At 30.7% G+C, this 14,098-nt stretch overlaps 1 pseudogene; it reads left to right on the top strand.

Moving 5' to 3' along the window:
• The first annotated feature begins 6,790 nt into the window (after positions 1–6,790).
• LOC125876666 (2-alkenal reductase (NADP(+)-dependent)-like) lies at positions 6,791–8,825 on the top strand (annotated as a pseudogene).
• Positions 8,826–14,098: the final 5,273 nt, after the last annotated feature.

Raw genomic sequence — 14,098 nt, 5'->3', positions numbered from 1 at the left:
ATCATCTCCATTTTTTCCAAAAACTTTTTCTCCTGACAATGATTTGCAGCTGCCCATAAAAGGTTGTTTAAAATGACATTTTTGAATTTTTTTTGAAAATTGGCCTTCAAATGTCTTAAACAAAAACGATGAAACCCAAATGGGGCCTGCCAATTGGGAGAATTATACACGGATGAGAGTATTCCGTGATGCCTATCTGAAATCAATGCCACACCTCTACGACCCTTGACAACGTGCAAGTGCAAATGATCCAAAAATAAACTCCATGTCTCCATGCTCTCATTCGCAACTATTGCAAATGCCAAAGGTAATATTGAGCCGTTACCATCCGTTGCAATCGCAATCAACAACTTGATATCATATTTTCCATAGACATGTGTTCCGTCGATCGATATAACAGGACGACAAAACACAAACCCATCAATGCATGGTTTAAAAGTCCAGAACACATAGTTGAATACATCTTCAATGACATCGACACGCCGCTCTGTTTTCCATTCAACTATTGTTCCGGGATTGAAGTATTTCAAAGCTTCCATGAACCTCGGCAACTCGGAAAAAGAACTCTCCCAAGTACCATAGACTTTTTCAAAAGCGCGCTTGCGACCAAGATATGCTTTTCTTCTGCTTATCGAAATGTCATATGCTTTAAGAACCGTTGTTTGACAGTCTTTGATGGGAAACCTGAAAAGTAAAAATAATATTAATTATCAAATAAAAAATGAATATTTTCTTATTAAAGAAAAATCATCTAAGGATAAAATAGTACCTTGGCGTTTTTTCTATATCAACATGAAGGACGTTAGCAATCATCTCAACATCCAAGTTGAAATGTCTATCGCGGCACGTACCCATATCACATGTATGTTCTTTAATGTATCTTCTAACTTTCCACATGTTAGTATGTTTATCATTAAAAGAAGTTAGCCTAAATCGACATCCTTGTTCTACATGCCTGCAAACAAGTCGCCATGATTTCTTTGTCGATTTAATAACAAAGTACTCCCTCGCTATCTTTAAATGTAGAAGCTTAACTGCTCTTTGCAACTGCTTCTTTGAATTGAACAACATGCCTTTTTCAATATAAATAGCACCATTCATGAAATCTTCCGGTTCACCCCATATACGTTGTGATGTATATTCATCATGTGTATCGCCAAAGATATCTGGACCATCTTGGAAATGATCCAGATAAGGAATTTCATGATTACAAAAAGGACTCATGAACATTGGTCTTGGCGACCGATTGGGCATTAAAAAATCATCATCACTAGATGATACCTCAAATGGAACATTATCTCCTGATTCCTCGGCATTAGGCAAATCATCACTATCACTAGCTGAAGGTGAGCCGTAATTTGAAAGGTCACGATCATCGATATTTACAGGATCAATGGGCTCATCTTGTGTGATATTTTCCCTATATATGTAAAAAAGTATAAATATTTGTCTCATGCAATTAACTTAATTAAAAAATCAAGTGTTGGACATACCGACAATCATCTGCATCAAAAGTAGGCGAGACATGAAAATTTGAGGATGTCCCGACATTTTCCGTCATTTGAAAGTGTGAGGACTGACCAAAATAATTATCTAGTCCATAACTTGAAGCAATATTCCTATCTTGCTGAGGTAAACCACTACAAAATATATAATAAGAATAATAATAAGAATAATAAATCATATAAATTAATAAATAATTGACAAAATCAACAATTATTGAGCATTACCAGTCACTTTCATTGATAGTTTTGTTCAAATCAACATCACATCGACCGGTAAGAATATTTTGATAATGAGTCATGTTAGAAAAATCAGTAGATTGAGTTATCGGAAATCCATCAACGCTATTACGATTTTCTAATCGGGGATGGACATCGACCGATAAAGGAGAATGTTGTTGACTAGTCTTAGGCTCCTTCCTAACATAGATTTCAAGTATTGTTAACTTGATTTGATCTATGAAGTCATTTGGAACCCTCAAAAAGTCGGTCAACGATTCGTCATTATAGATAATCCACTCTCCAAAATTTACTTGTCCTTGTGATAAAAATGAAGTAGGGTATTTTCCGACTATAATCAAATTATAATCAGTACTATTTATACCCATTCTTTTATAAATTGATGAAAGAAATTTATGATAGCGGACATTAATTGAATATTTAGCATTGTGTTTGGGAGGACAATTATAATAAACGGTATTTCCGTCATGTATAATTTCGCCATCCCAATAAATCGAAACTCTAACTTTTGGTTTAGAAGACATTTTTTTTTTGAGATTGAAATGAACAAATATAGAAGACTTTATGTTGTAGGTGCGATTCAACTATGTTTGAACATCCTCCTTAAATAGAGATTGGAGGATTTTTCAGAATAAAAAAATAAAAATACATAGTGAAATAATTTTTTCCGTTTTTATGATATGTCAAATCAATATAATTGATTGTATGACACAAACACTGCAAAAAAAAGGATAAAGAGATGGGAAAAGTATTCCTCTTTGTAAAGTGGAATTTTTTCTTCCACTTTATAAAGTGTAAGAAAAAGTTCCACTTTACAAAGTGTAAGAAAAACTTACACTTTATAAAGTGTAAGAAATAATTCCATTTTATAAAGTGTAGGAAATAGTTCCGTTATATATTAAAACATACACGTTATGAGACTAACGGAAAACGTTTAGAATATCAGATAAAGTGGAATTTTTTCTTCCACTAAGCCTATTTTAGTTACTTACAAAAGTAGTGGCTTATTTTGGTCACTTTTACATTTTTGTGGCTTATTTTGGTTCCCACTTCTATTAAAGAGTGTCAATGTTGTTGTAAAAAATATAATAATAGGTGAGTAAGACTATTATAACACACAACTTTGAGGAATTTTCACAACACTTTGACCACTAGACTAAACTATTTTTAACTTTTGTCAAAAAATGTCGATACTTACATATATATATTTATTAAATCAAAATTAGATTTCTATATATCGTGTAATTTTCTGACGAGGAGGTGTCGCTTGACACCTCGGCTAGTGGGTCTGCCTCTGCACTCCCCCGGCTAAAATAAAATAAATAATTTTTTTAGCTACATTTGTCGTCTTGTTCTTTTATTATTATTTAATATTATTTTTTGGAAGAATATGCAATATTGCATCATTGCTTACATATTTTACTTAGAAAAAGTTAAAATTCAATATCGTTAATCGAGTTTCCATTTTCATTTGGCAGGCGTATGGATAAAAAGAATTGTGAAAGATGAAAAAAAATTACACATTTATTTTTAAGTTGAAAATAGAATTCGAAAATTAGAGTTATAGTAGGACATTTACAAAAATTGAAGTTGATTTTGAATTTTGAAGTGATTCGAATGAGAATCATAAAAAATAACTATTTGATATTTCTTGATTTTCAAAAAAATTTGAAATTTAATTTCAAGTTGAATTCTAAAAAATTATAGTAATTATTTTATGTTAAAAATAATTTTGTGAAATAAAATTCCAAAAAAGAATGAAAACTATCCATAATCAAACATACACTTAATAATTGATTAATTGGAATTTGGAATATCGTATTTTGTTTTCCGGCGGGAAGATCGTATACTTATATTTGATCGCATTATTTATTTACTACTTCCAAGATCACTGTTGAAATAAAACAAAAAAATGGTTCTATCACATTAGGTGTCTCCGAAATCTCCTTCACCATCACCGCCGAAACCACCACCTCTCCATTTGAGCAAAGCACCCTCATCAATACCCAATTCCCCACTAGGCAAATCGATCCTAAGCAACTTAATTTTCTCAAAATTCTTCAAAAGCTGTGTAAGGGAGTGATGTGTAACAAAAACAAAATCAAATAAGTCAAAATATAATAAAAATCGAAAACTAGTAAAAGCACATGGACGCACTTGTTGCTCACCTTGGAAGCTACATCATACATGTTCCTTATTCTTTTGAGCTGCTATAAGTCCAGCATAGCAGAATTTATTCGGACCAAGACCAGCAACAATCATGTCCCGAATAATTGCATACCTGCAATGTTGGAAAAAAAGCCAATTAGATGAAGGAGGAAAACAAAGATTATGAATCCAGCAAAAATTAAACCACATAACATCATGTTCGAAAAGATTGGATGAAATATGACACTGAAACAGCAACAATGAGCGCAAAGAAGTTGACTATTGATAGGGCTGCTGACTTGGAGGAGGTAGAGTAGTGGGAGAGGTGGTGGTTTCGGCGGTGGTGGTAAAGGAGATCTCGGAGAGGGTGGTGATACAATTCACAAGTGGGGTGGGTATAATACACCCTTGGCTCAATAAAAGTCCCAAAATGACAAAATTACAGCGAAATTAACACAACATTTTGATACCAAATCTTTATTTCACAATTCTTTATTAAAAAAATACAAACTTTAATCACTTTTCAGTTTTTTCTATACCAAAATCAATTCAATCAACAATTAAATAAACAGGCATGAAGATATAAATCATAAAAAGTATTAAAAAATCACATTTTTTGAACAATGTTGATAGATCCCTTGACCTTCTCCGTTCACATTGTCTACTATTTGATAGATCAGTGTGAAATGCAGGTATATACGTATGGAGAATTGTCGGGTCGGGTCAGAACAATGGAGCTTTGGCCAACAAGTTGAAAAAGAATAGAGAGAAGAAATCTTGTGTGATTTTTCCTATTTTATTTATAAACTTTCATCAAGTTTTATTAGTGGCGTCTACATCATCTTCGGTTCGGAGAACGGTAATGGTAACATCGATCTTGTAGATTACTTTCGGTTGTATATGCATCTCTGCTTTCAGTGATTTTTTTTGTGGATCCATGATTGTTCCACTACAATTTACATATTATGTCTTTTTGTCCATTTGAATTTCCAAGTCAGCAAAAAAATATTGTTTTATGTGATTTTTTAGTTGACATGGCATGTGTTAGTTTTGAGGGGTAAAAGTGAGCTAATACACTAACGGTAAGGGTATTTTTGACCCCAAAATCAAATGAAGGATATATTTGATCCATTTCCAATAGTTTAAGAGTATTTTTGACCATTTTCCGAATTGTAATGGAAAGTAATAAAATTAGTACTATGTGTGACCTTATTCTGGTACTCATATGACATAGACAAATCTTAACGTGTACAACGTGTTCTTCCCTGGGGTCCTATCACACTCAATTCCAATTGCTTCTCCTTTTTGTGTTGGGACCCTCTAATATATATATCATAATCACTTTTTTTTTCTTTTGTCGTTTGCTTCCTAACCTTTTCCCCAACGGCATCACCTGATAATTAGGAACGGAGTTAGTGTGTTGATTATGAATTTAATTATAGTTAATAATTTTGATTAAAATTTTGAATTTGTAATAATAATATACGATATCTCTTTTTGTGTTGGGACCCTCTTAATATAACATAATATCTTTTTTTTTCTTTTATTGGTTACCTCCGAACCTTTTTCCCAATAGCATCATTCTGATAATTGGAGATAGAGCTAGTGTGTTGGTTATGAAATTAATTGGATTCAATAATTTTAATTAAAACTTTGAATTTGTAATAAAAATATTCAAATTTTTTTTGTGTGTATTTGGATCCTTTTAATATATCAGAATAACTTCTTTTTCTCTTTTGTTGGTTGCTTCCTAACCTTTTTTTCAATAGTATCACCCTGATAATTACGAATGAGGTCAGTGTGTTGATTACAAATTCCACGAAAATTAATAATTTTGATTTAAACTCTGAATTTATAATAAGAATATTCAATATTTATTTGTGTTGGGACCCTCTTAATATATCGTAATCTCTTCTTTTTCTCTTTTGTTGGTTGCTTCCTAACCTTTATTCAATAGCATCACCTTGATAATTAGAAACGAAGTCAGTGTGTTGATTACTAATTCAATTGGACTCAATAACTTTGATTAAAATTTTGAATTTGTAATAAGAATATTCAGTATCTTTTTTTTGTGGAAACCCTCTTAATATGTCATAATCTCTTCTTTCTCTTATGTTGGTTGCTTCTTAACCTTTTCCCCAACACTACACCCTGACAATTAGGGGCGGAGCTAGTGTGTTGGTTATGAATTTAGTTGGACTCGATAATTTTAATTAAAATTCTGAATTTGTAATAAGAATATGCAATATCTCTTTTTTGTGTTGGGACCCTCTTAGTATATTACAATCTCTTCTTTTTTCTTTTGTTGGTTGCTTTCTAACCTTTTTCTCAACATCACACTGACAATCACGGATCGAGCCAGCGTGTTAATTATGAATTCAGCCAGACTCAATAACTTTGATTAAAACTTTGAATTTGTAGTAAGAATATTTTTTCTTAGTTACATTGCTTATTTTTTATGTTTTTGATTTTTCTTAATAAACTTTTTTGACTCTACCACTAATGAAATGTATAGGTCTTCAATATGTATTAGTTTAGTTATTATAATTTATGTGATTTGAAGCTAAGTTAAATGACATATTTATGTATTATGTCGATAAGAAAATCATTACAAACCCCAACAATTCATGCATTATTTTATGACATCTTATGAAACTACCCAAAAAGCTAAAAAAACACATGCTTTCATGAACCAAAAGTCTATTAATAGTTACAATTTTTCTCTATCACCTCCTTTTATTTGGACTAGCAAAAATAAAGCACAAGGACAACCTGTCCGCTACCTAGTCTAATCGGGGGACCGTGAAAATATCCCCACCAATAGTTACACCAGCTCAGGGCTAGGGGTGTCAATTTCAGCCTATATAAGAAATTGCGAAAGTATCATTACACCTGCCTATAAATATATATATATACATTTCAGAATCTGTACAACAAAAATGGCTACGGAAGTGGAGAGCAGAGAGTGGTACTCCCTCCGTCCCTATTTACTTGTCCATATTTCCTTTTTTGGTTGTCCCTATTTAGTTGTCCATTTTGACAAATCAAGAAAGGACAACAAATTTTTTCCTATTATACCCTTATTTACACTTCTTGAAAATTGTAAAAGTGTATGTTGTTTCCCTCCAATTTATTTCACTTTAATTCAAATAAGTGGTTGTAATTTTGAAGTGAAAAGTTGTCATAAGGGTAAAATTGTAACTTTACTGTGCTAATCATTGTTGCCTTAATCTGTGTATCATTTTTAAAGTGGACAACTAAAAAGGAACGGAGGGAGTATGTTGCTAGTTATGCACCAATTGGTGTTCCCAATTCTGACCATATTAAGCTACGCACTGTCACTCTATCGCTACGAGCGGAATGCATTCCCGATCATCATGTAGCATTCCAAATCCTCTATGTCTCTATTGATCCATACATGCGCACTCAATTGAGTGGCCTCCATGATGGCCTCTCTCTTCCTCAAATCCCACTCGGACAGGTGTACTACGTACTCACTCTGTTTCAATTTATGTATCTTAGTTTGATCGAATACAAATTTTTTATTATATAGATCTACGAGATATATATATATATTAATACAATGAAGAATTGCAGGTGATAAGAGCATTAGGAATTGGGAAGGTGATCCGATCAAAAGATGCTAAATTTTCAGAGGGAGATTTAGTACTTAGCCCTTTTTTCCATGTTGCTGAATTTGGTGTTATGCCTTCTAATTTGCTTCAGAAAATTAATCCTGCCGATGGGGTTTCCTTGTCGGATCATCTTAGTTGCTTAGGTACATATTCAAAATTCACTGGCTCGATTAATTTGAACTTGCATAAGATATTCAGGGGTGGAGCTAGCTCGTTGATTCAGTAATTTTGGTCCGAACCTTGTATTTGTCAAAAACTCAGTAATTTAAAAGTTTTAGATTTTTGAACTCATAAACTTCAAATTCTGACTCTACTTCTACCTATGCATCACATAGGTATGCCCGGAATAACAGCGTGGGTGGGCATAGAAAAGATAGGAAATGCTAAAGAGAGATCAAATGTTTTCATATCGGCTGCAGCCGGAGGAGTTGGAATCATAGCTGGACAGCTAGCCAAAGTTAAAAGGATGCCGAGTTGTCGGAAGTGTAGGATCTGATGATAAGGTATGATTTCTACGTTCATCTTTACTTGTCTATTATACTAAAAAAAAAAAATCTATTCAAATTATCGTATATTTGTTGTTGTTTTTTATAGGTGAAGTTGTTGAAAGAAGAGTGTGGGTACGATGAAGCTTTTAATTACCGTATAGAGACGGATTATGATGCTGCATTAACCAAGTAAATTATTTTGCTTCTTTATTTTTCCCTTATCTTTTAAAGTATTACTTATAACTCAAGTTAATATTATTTCTTACAGATATTTCCCAGATGGAATTGATGTGTATTTTGATAATGTTGGTGGTAAAATGCTTGAGGCTGTCCTTAATCACGTCAATCACGGAGCTCGTATTGCTCTTTGTGGAATGATATCTGAGTATAACAAGGTATTTTTGTACTATATATTATAATTATCTAGTATTTAGAACGACATATCTATAAAAAAGTCTTTGGACGTTGTAGGTTTGGACAGAAAGAGAAGGAGTTAGGAATTTATTGAACATGGTGGGTAAAGAAGTTATGATGAAAGGATTTATGGTTGGTTCCTATTATAATCACTTTGAGGAATTTATTAAGGAGATGGAAGTTCACTTGAAAGAGGGCAAAATAAAGTCCAAGCACAAAATTTATAATGGCATTGAGAGCTTTTTGGAGAGTTTAGCATCTCTATTTTCTAGCTCCAATGTTGGGAAAGTAATTCTTCAAGTTGCTTCTTAAAAGTAATTCTTAGAATGATTAAACAAGCAAAAATAGATCATATATGTATCTAATTATGCTTGTTAACTATGTTGATTTTTTTAATTGTGAAAATATTGCATTTTACTTCTATAAGAGGAGATATCTATATAAGAACGTTTAATTAGTATTTGTGACGGGCCAAAAGAAAAGATCATGTTTGTGAAATTTGTTTGAGTATCTAATTTGTCCTAAGAATATTCGTTTCCACGTGATTTAATTTCAAATAATGATTTGAAATATGAATGATGTTTGATTTGAAGTTTGAAATTTTGTTTGAATAAGCCATTAGGATGTTTTAGTTGTATTCTGCCCTCCTCATAAATATGAAAATTCTACAATTTGTGAAAAATAACCAAACCTTTTATTCTTTGTGTGAAACTAAAGCATGAATTTACAAGTCAAGTTTTTATATTTTAAAAAATCAAAAATTGTGTGTATGCTTTAAATTTACTTAAGACTCAGATGCGATATGAAATTGTGATTTAAAATCAAATTGATAAGAAGTTGAAGTTTTGTTTGGACATGTAACTTAAATTTCTTAAGTTACATTTTTTTTTTTATAAAATTAAAAACCCACGAATTGTGAAAAACATTAAAAAAATTCTAATACTTACACAATCTTGCAAATGACTAACCATGATTAATCATAAATAAGAAATTACCTTAAATCACATATCTTTATATTCCTTCTATAGAGACTACTAAGCAACAATAATATTAACTAGTTATATTCTTAAAACTAATGTTTTCATATGATATAAATAATATCTTCAAGTTGAGCATAAACCTTACAAAATTTAAAATGATGAATCTTTTCTTTTCTTTTTTTTATAAAATATAAATTTGTAAGTCAAATTATTTTTTTTAAAAAATATGATTTGAGATTTATAATACTAATTTTAAATCATGATTCTAAATTGCATTGTTCACACGTTGATTTGAAATTATATACAAACAGAGACTTAGATAAAGGGGGAAAAAAGGAAAAATGGAGGGAAGCAAAAATATCTATGATATTTTCCCTAATATGTTTTTATGGCTGGATACTTTGGCAGGCCCATTTTGGGGTGGGTGAGAGTAACGATACAGTATCTTTTACACCCCTTTTTAGTTTGTCATATTGCATTTTTTTAAAATCAGTTTAACTAATTTTTAAAGTTAAATTAGATTACATTACTTTGATATTTTAAACTAAAAATGTATATATTTAAAATTATACGAATAGTACTATAAATTATAATTTTTTATATATCAATATAATAAAAAATACATTATAAAATGTTAGTTAAAATTCTTTATCAGTTAACTTTAAAAAGGAAACCATGATACTAAAAAAGTGAGATCCGATTCCTCTCCATTTCTTTTTCCTCCATTTTCTCCAAATTCTTACTTGGATGTGAGACACATGTCATATGTAAAAGTTAATGGTTAAGATTTAATTGAATTAAAATAAGATTCTAATCATAATTTAGATAATTAATATTTCATAAGAAAAATGACAATACCACAATCATAACAATATATTATCTTGACCATAATTTTTTTAAAAAAAAAAAATCTCTTTTTCTAATCTTTTTCTTACTAGTATTATCTTCTGTTTTTTTGTCCATAAATATATTATAAAATAATTTCTCTTTTTCTAATTTTTTTCCCTGCGAGTATTTTTGCTATAATTATATGTAAACTAATTTAAAAGAGAAAGTTCACTTACTCAATTTAAAAAAAAAAAAACAAACGGAAGATAAATACTCGTAAGAAAAAAAAATTAGAAAAGAGAAAAGTTTTTAAAATATATATATATGAACAAGATATTATATTGTTATGACTTATGATTATGTATTATTATTTTTTTATAAAATGTTAATTATCTAAATCATATTTAGAATCTTATTTTAATTAATTAAATCTTAGCCATTAATATGCCATGTGTCTCACATCAAAGTAAGAACTTGGGGAAAATTGAGAGAATGGAAATGGAGAGGAGCCGGATTAATATCTTTTCTTAGAATGGAAATGGGGAAAATGGAGAGAATGAAAATGAATGGAAATGTTTGGGTACAATCGGACAACTACCAATATCTATTAATATCTTTTCTTAGAATGTTCTTTAGAAATATATATCTATCTATCTATATCGTAAACTATTGGATCGGGTATTACTTAGATGTGAAACTTGAAGACCTCATAGGTTGTAATATTTATCTTACGGGGGGAACGGAATAAAAAAATATATAGACTGGTAGAGGCCCTCTATGTAGTTGTCTATTAGGGCAATCGATCTACATCTTTCCCCATAGCCCTGGGGCTGTGTCTCAATTTCCTATGTGCGAAATATAAGGGATCCATATTTCTACTAGTGGTTTTTCTTTCATTCAATCATCACTTGTTTGACAGCTTAAACTAGGCTCCACTTTAGAGATAGGTTTTTGATCTTAATCAAAATAGGTCAAGGGCGCATCCGAACGGTCGGTAGCTGCTTAGTTTCATCCGAGAATTTAATCTCCTTACTGTTTTTTTCAAAGAAAAAAAAGAAGGAGATCGATTGAGAACAACACAACTCCGCACCTATCACCCACCTAAGGTTGGCAAGGGGACGGGGACGGGAACTGGGGGACGGGACGAAGGGGGACGAGACGGGGGACGGTTCTGGGGGGATTTTGGGGGGACCGGGATTGGGGGGACAAAAATAAGTCCCATCCCGTCCCACTATATATACGGGATGGGACGGGTTTTGGGGGGACGGGACGGGGGATTTTTTATTTTTTATATACTTATTTATTTGTATTGAAATTATATGTTATTGAATAACATTTTTAGTTTATTTGATTTTTTTTCAATAACATTTTTAGCTAATAAATAATGCTTAAGTTTTCAAATTTCAAAATTCAAATTTCAATTTCAAACTTCAAATTTCAAACTTCAAATTTCAAACTTCAAATTTCAAATTTCAAATTTAAAATTTCAAATTTCAAATTTCAAATTTCAAATTTCAAATTTCAAATTTCAAATTTCAAATTTCAAATTTCAAATTTCAAATTTCAAATTTCAAATTTCAAATTTCAAATTTCAAATTTCAAATTTCAAATTTCAAATTTCAAATTTCAAATTTCAAATTTCAAATTTCAAATTTCAAATTTCAAATTTCAAATTTCAAATTTCAAATTTCAAATTTCAAATTTCAAATTCAACTTTCAAATTTCAAATTTCAAATTCAACTTTCAAATTTCAAACTTCAATTTTCAATTTTCAATTTTGAAATTACAAATTTGAGAAGTTCAAATTTGTCTTTTAAATATTTTAAAGTAATTTAAACTTGAAATTTTGATTTTGAAGAAAAGGCCCCAAAAAAGGACGTTATGTGCAATACTTTGAATTTTCCTTCTTTTTTTTTTTTTTAAAAATCTAGGTGTTAGTTGATGTATTAAAGTTCCATTTTTTAACATTTGTTCCTTATTATAAAATTTTGTAATAGCTAGTTCTCTTTTTATTATGTTCAACTATTTTCAAACAAATTAGTATATATGTAAATATGTATGAATATATTAAAATTAAAATGCAAGACAATAGTTATATAAAAAAGACTTAATAAAGCCTTCAAATTTATTCAATAAAATCTAATTGCAACTTAGAACTTAGAAGTTACAATTTACAAATATTAGTGGAGTAACTAATCTACGCAGCCACCTTCTAGGAAGGGTTCTGTTTCAATAAGTTCTCATATGTAAAACTAATATTTGTTACAAATATTAGATGAGTAACTAATTTACGCAGCCACCTTCTAGGAAGGGTTCTGTTTCAATTAGTTCTCTGATGTAATCTAATATTTGTATTTTCCTTTAAAATTCAATTCTAATTGTCGCATCATATCGACGGTAACATCCTCCGGTGTTGGCAAACTTGCTAGAAACTCTTGTGACTCTAATTCATCATCACTAGATCCAAGTACCGCATTAATCCAAGCTTCTTGTTTGGAACTTAACTTTGGCAAATTATCATTTCTCCTTTCGGCGTTGACCCAATCTCTAAATAAAACTGATATTTCCAAACTGTCTTCCGCCAATGAATGTCTATGATCGCCAAGTTGAAACCTTGCCGCACTAAAAGCAGCCTCTGATGCAACTGATGAAGCTTGAATAGCTAGAACATCACGAACCATTTTGCTTAAAATTGGAAATGCAACGCTCCGCCTCCTCCACCATGCTAATAAATCTTCATTGCCATCTTCGTCTTCCACTGTTTCTAAAGATTGATTAAGATATTCTTCAAAATCATCACGGTTAGTAGAATTAAGACCAAGAAAATCTCTCATATAACTTGAAATTTGAGCGTTACTCTGAGGATTAGAAGTTTGATCAACTTCTTGAGTATTTCCTGTAGTTCTATATTTTTCATACAAAATTTTTGCTTCTACTTTTATGCTACACTTACACAGTTGACTAGTTGGATTTATTTCCGGTGAAATTTCTAAGGTATCATAAAAAGTGTCAACAAGTCCCTGCACACCTTGTAATTTATAGTCAGGATGAAGTAAAGTAGCAGTTAAAAAAATTTGAGGAATAGGAAAAAAATATTTTTAAAATTTTTCAATCATACCTTCAATTGCAACTCTAAATTTTTCAATTTTTTTGTATTTAGAAAATTGAATTGAAATAGCACAAATATTTATTAATACTGATGAAATAGTAGGATAATAAATTCCAGAAAGCATGGTTGTTGCATCATAAAAAAGTCTTAAAAATTCTAATAGTTCATTACTTTCTTCCCAATCTTCTTCACAAATTCTGTCTAATGGGTCAGCATTATGAGCATTAAACACCATTTGTATGGGTCCTCTATATTCGTAAGTAACTGAAAGCATTTCGTAAAAAGAATTTCACCTTGTTTTAATATGTCTTGGAATTTTTCTTGGTGGCAAATCACATTGTATACAACGCTCATTAAATTCCCTAATTCTAGCAGCTCTATTAGCATAAAAAATCCAGGCAACAACATATTCAATTTTCATACAACCACATTCAAATAATGAAATATCATCTTGTACAACTAAATTTAATACATGTGCAACACATCTAACATGAAAAGAATTATCATCAATTGGACATAATCTAGTTTTTAACATACTAGCAGTGTTTACATTATTAGATGCATTATCTAATGCGACAGACAATACTTTATCTATAAGCATGTAATAATCTATAACACTCAAAATATTTGAAACTAAATATGCACCAGTTTTTTTCTCTACACATTATTTATAATTTAAGATTCTTTTTTGTAAATTCCAGTTATGATCAATCCAATGTGCTGTAACAGTTAAATAATCACGTCCATCAACACT

This window comes from Solanum stenotomum, chromosome 9, assembly GCF_019186545.1.
Source record: "Solanum stenotomum isolate F172 chromosome 9, ASM1918654v1, whole genome shotgun sequence".
Lineage (NCBI taxonomy): Eukaryota > Viridiplantae > Streptophyta > Magnoliopsida > Solanales > Solanaceae > Solanum > Solanum stenotomum.
Note: the sequence above shows the minus strand (reverse complement) of the source record. Positions and strands in the feature narration are given on the sequence as shown.